Source organism: Pteropus vampyrus, unplaced genomic scaffold (genome assembly GCF_000151845.1).
Source record: "Pteropus vampyrus isolate Shadow unplaced genomic scaffold, Pvam_2.0 Scaffold336, whole genome shotgun sequence".
Classification (NCBI taxonomy): Eukaryota; Metazoa; Chordata; class Mammalia; order Chiroptera; family Pteropodidae; genus Pteropus; species Pteropus vampyrus.
The window spans coordinates 1,779,757-1,785,105 of NW_011889117.1; the positions used below are offsets into that span (position 1 = coordinate 1,779,757).

Sequence of the window (5,349 nt, forward strand, 5' to 3'; positions counted from 1 at the left end):
GATAATAATTCCACCCTTGTCTTTCTCCGTAGATTATTATGAGAACCAAATAAGACAATGTAGAAACATTTACTTATTTATTGGAAAGCGCTGTATAAATGTGAGTGGGTCTATTATCACATTGCCATTGCCCAATTTGGAGTCACTATGCCACTGAAACTCATGGTCTGTATGTCTGTTTAGACTTCCTTTAGCTCCTGCCCTGGGACTTTATGTTGAGCTCCAACTGACACTTGGGCCCACCTCTTCAGTTCCTTAGGGATCAGAAAACCTTTAAAGATCTATATAGGAGATGCCTGTGTCTAATTTTTTTCTCTAGTTTGAAATAATTAAGGTGCATGGTGAAGGACTGAGAAAACACAGGCCAGAGTTGTTCATTCACTGGAGATTACTCCAGAATCCTGATACCCTTCTTTTTAGTTTCCCACCTTTCATACCTGAACAGCTTCCAGAGAGCCTCTCTTTCCCCATTTGTAAAATGAGGGGAGTAGATTAGATAAGTGTTTTCCAAAGAATGCTCCAGGAACCACTGATTACTAGAGATATTAATAGGGGCTTGCTGTCTACGGCCATGCCACCCTAAATATGCCTGATCTCGGAAGCTAAGCAGGGTCAGGCCTGGTTAGTACTTGGATGGGAGACCACCTAGGAATTCCAGGTGCTGTAGGCATTTAAAAAAAAAAAAAAAAAAAAGGCTTGCTTCTTAACTCATGAAACAAATGAATGTGAGAAATATTACATAATAAATTCTTTTTCATGGGATTTCCAATCTATATTAACGTTGTAAAGCCTCCAGGAAGTCCTACAGTAAACACGTATGGTTAATTTTGTTTAACATGTGTTTTCCCAAATTTATTTGAGTCCCAAACACTTTTTTTTCAGCATGTTATTAACATTATAAGAAGAAATATTCCTTGGAACACTAATTTGAGAAGTACTGGATTAGATAATCTCTAAATTTACTTCCGGTGCAAAATTCTGCAACTCCATAACAAGACATCTTCACTACATTTTTACATTGGTCACTCAGTCAACAAGAATTGTTAAAGTCATTGGGTACTTAGCCCTATGTAGGCGTTATGGATACAGGGGCTGATAAGTGGGAGACAAGTTCCGTATGGGCCATTATTATTCAATTCTTTTATGTTTATAGTAAAGCAAAAGCACACTACAAATAAATCACATTTGTTAGAGAAGTAAAGTACAAATATGCCAGATGTGTGGTTACTTCCCTTTGCTACCTCTATATTTTTAAATAATATGCTTATATTGATAATTCTTCATCTTTTTTAAAGAAAATATTGACTTCCTAGTATGATAAATGAGAATTTAATTCTTGTATACTCCAACTTCTTTCTCTCATCTTCCCAATTTAATTATAGTTCAGTTTTTTAGTTAATTTTAAACCAATGTTTACATAAAAGTAAGATATTACGATTGCATTTCCTTTAAGGGTAGATTTTTTTTCCTGATATTAAAAATTGCCCGGCATTTTTCTTGCACTATTTGCCTTTATCATAGACTCAATATTTTTCAGACTCTCTATTATATCATTTATTCTATTAAGTCCTCCTTTCCCCACAAAGTCCTTTGTCTTTGGAGGGAAAGTCCACCCACCTTCTTCCTGTTCTAATTTTTATTAATGTTATTTAAAATGACATCTTTTCAATGATTTGCTCCAGTTGATATACTTCTTATGGAGCCATAGTATGGCTTTCTTCTCAACCTAAGCTGTATCATTTAGATAGTTGTAGGGGCATTAGCAAACCACATTTGTATCTCATTCCTTATTTTGGAGCATGTCTTATACATAGACTGAAATAATCCACAAAAGAAATTGTGCTCTTAGGAAAGTACTCCAAATAGCCAAAATAGAACCATATTAAGGAAGAATTTGGCCTCTTATTTTTGGCTTGACACATTGTAAATGTTCATGGAATAATAGTATTTTTAGAACTTGAAGCAATTGTCTAGAGCCATTGTAGGCCAGTTCTCTCTACAGGTGGGTAGATTAAGGGTCAGAAAAGCTAAGTGATTTGCTTAAGGGTCATATACTGCTTAGAGACAGAGCTGAGACTAATCTTCCGATATACTCAGTCCTAGTCAACTACTCTTTTCACCATATAATACTACTTCATTATTCTAGTTGTCCAATACTTGGCTTTGACAATGAAAAGAGAAATTAGCCATGTTAGCCATAAATTTAATTTCAATTATTTTCTTAAAAATATTAGATAAAATATTATGAGATTTAAATGGCTCAGACTCTGGTCTCATGGAATTTACATTCCAGTTGAGAAGACAAGCCTATATAGAACAGCCTGAAAACAATTATGGGCCAAACTGCAAAAAGCCACTTACATGAATGGTTCACAGAAGGGAGAAAGCATTGTAGGGAGGCAGTATAACACAAAAATTCTGAGGATGGATTTTGGTGTCAAACTAACCTAATTTGAGACCTGCTTCTGCCATTAACTAACTATATGATTGTGTACAAGTTACTTAACCTCTTTAAGGCTCAGATTTCTCAACTGTAAATATAGATAAAAATAGTTTTTATCTCATGGAGTTGTCAATTGAATAGGATTAAAAGAAAACCATGTGTCCAACTCCTAGCACATTGAAATCACTCAGCAAAATTAGCTACCATTATTATTGTATTGGGACAGTGAGAAAAACAAGTCTCTCTGGGGTAAAGGGTTTATGCAGGGAATAATTTATTCATTTAATAAATGCTTATTGAGACGAAGTACTATTCTAAGCAAAGACCCTGCCCTCACGAGGGTTATATTTCAGCTTAAGGAGACAGACAATAAATAAACAAACCGATCAATATATGACAGGTAGTGATAAGTGCTATAGAAAAATACAGAGTAGCATAAGGGAAAAGGGAATGACAATGGGGACTGATAAGGGAAGAACCCTGATAAAGGTGACATTTGAGCAGAGATCTGAAGGAAATGGAGTATGCCATGCAGATAGTTGGGTTGGGAAGGATAAATATTCCGGGTACCTGGAAGAGCAAGTGCAAAGGCTCTGAGGTGGGAGGGTGCTGCTGCCTGGTGTGCTTGAAGAATAACTAGGAAGTTTGTGTAGCTGAAGCAGGGGATGAGGTCAGCAGGACACTAGATCATGTAGAATCCCGAAAGTCAATATAGACTTTTGGGTTTTATTCACAATGAAAATGGGAAAAATGGACAATCTTGAGCATAGAGGTGACATGATTTGACTAACTTATATAATGTCTTTTATTGAGAATAGATTGTATAAGAGCAAGAGTAGAAGCAGGAAGACCAATTTGAAGGCTACTATAGAAATCCAGGTGAGCAATGATGGTGATTTAGACCCTAGTAGTGGCTTGAAGGTGATTAGACATAGTCAAAATCTGGATATATTTTAAGTGAAGAGCTCATGGAAGTTGCTGACTTGGATTGGATGTGGGGAGTGAGAGAAAGAGGAATTGAGGTTGTCTTCAACAGTGGACGAGGTCCAGGAATGTGAGATCTTGACTATTTTGGGAGATCTCTGAAAGGATTTTATGCACGGGAATGATGTGGTCACAGCTGGGCTTATGAAGATTAACCTGGATACATATGGAAGTGGGAGTGTAAAGTCAGAGCACTGGGAGTTTGTATTCAGGGTAGAAATGCCTGAACTGGGATACTGCTGGTGGGAATGGAATAGAATTTAGAGTAATTTAGAGGAAAAAAAACAATAAAAGTAACTGGGTATGTAGATAGTGGGGAGACGGGGAGAAAGTGAGAGAAGAGTCAAGGATCCTTTTAGTCTGTATAAAACTTTACCTCTTTTAAAGGCACACCTTCTTCTGGTCCAAGGGCTAAATATTCCCTCCAAATAAAACTTTGGTTTCAATCCTTCTTGTGCTTCCTTCTCCCTAATGTGTCAGGTAGAGGTGTTAGTAGAGATTTTTGTGTATATATATATGAGAAGGTGATCAGTAAAAAAATTATTGTAATAGTCATTCAGTGGGGATAGTGAGAGGTATTAGGGGTAGCTCATGGAGTGGGAGATAGCTAGTTAAGGGGACACTGGGGGACAGAAGGGGATTTGGGGGATTAATTAAAGGATTTATGGGGAGAGGGTGGAAAGAGTGGTTAATGGCAGTTATTCTTATGATTTATACTAGCTGCTCAATATTTGGGTTATTTCAGGAGGTGACCTCAGTCTCTAAGACCAAGAAATTTGGTATAGTCCATTCTTTTCACTGCTTTCAGTTGCCTGTGGCTGTCATTATCTCTGCTTCATCTTACCCCTCATTCTCAATTGAAATTACTGCCCTCTTCCTACAGCTCTGGCTATTATGCAATCCTTCCTTAGAAACTGGAGCTTCTGTGAAGCAGGTGACTTTAGGAGTGACCTTAGGGTAGAAGCTCTGCTCTCAGGATCCCTATATGCTCCTGAGTATGAATTCCAGATTGTGATATTTAGAACTCTCCAGATCCCTGTAGGGTATGTGTGAGTATGAGTATTTGAGAAAGTGGAGATGGTAGGGAAGGTGAGGCACACCCATGTTCTGACAACATTGTCAAGGTAACCTGGAAAGCCAGAGCCCTGCAATGTATAGTCCTAGCATTCGTGTCCAAGGACTCTTAATTATCTAGGTTCATGTCCTGAAGTTCATTTCAGTGATATGGGAAGGGAGAGACAGTTTTGTCCTTCATCTATATCTGTACTGGTTTCACAACAGTGTTTTTGTGGATTAAAATATATTTGGTAAAGGAATAAACTCATTTGAGAAAGAAGATGGCCTCAGACTGTTTTCTTCCTCTCTTTGGGCCTTCCCTTTGTGGGAATGGTGGGAGATGAACTACAGGTCCTCTGCGAGTTTCCTTCTGGCTCTGATATTTTAGGATTCTATGATTGTTTCTGAAGAGGAAGTGGTTTTAGAAGTTCTGTTGCAAACTAGTAGCGACTCTTTGATGACTCAGTAGGCGGGCTCAGCTTCCCTTGAGATGGTGAAAGAAAGGGAAGGTTTTAGAAGGTTTAGGGTGAAGGAGCCAAGGAAGAGTCTGCTCCCTTGCCTGGGGCAATACTGTTGCTGGTAGCATAAACACTTTAAGCTAATGGAAGATTTGTGGGGAAATAACTGTAGCCGGGGAACAGTCTTTCTCCACTTGAATCAGCTAGGCAGATTTTAGAGGAGGACTGGAAGAATTCATGTTTAAGGTGGATTTCTAATCTGCTTCTCTCACTTCTCCCTGAGTTCATGACTTTGACACCTTAAAGAACACCTCTCTAAAGTAGTGCAAATGAGATAAGTAGGCTGTGCTGTCCAATTCACTTGTCACTTTTTGGAAGTAGATGGGATATAAAAAATAAATATAATAA

General features: G+C 38.0%; 1 protein-coding gene and 1 pseudogene across 1 annotated transcript in view; both read left to right on the plus strand.

Moving 5' to 3' along the window:
* ACSS2 (acyl-CoA synthetase short chain family member 2) overlaps positions 1 to 5,349 on the plus strand; it is a 54,584-nt gene that overhangs the window by 6,356 nt on the left and 42,879 nt on the right. The gene's annotated exons all lie outside the window — the stretch shown is intronic.
* On the plus strand, positions 562 to 670 carry LOC111730864 (annotated as a pseudogene).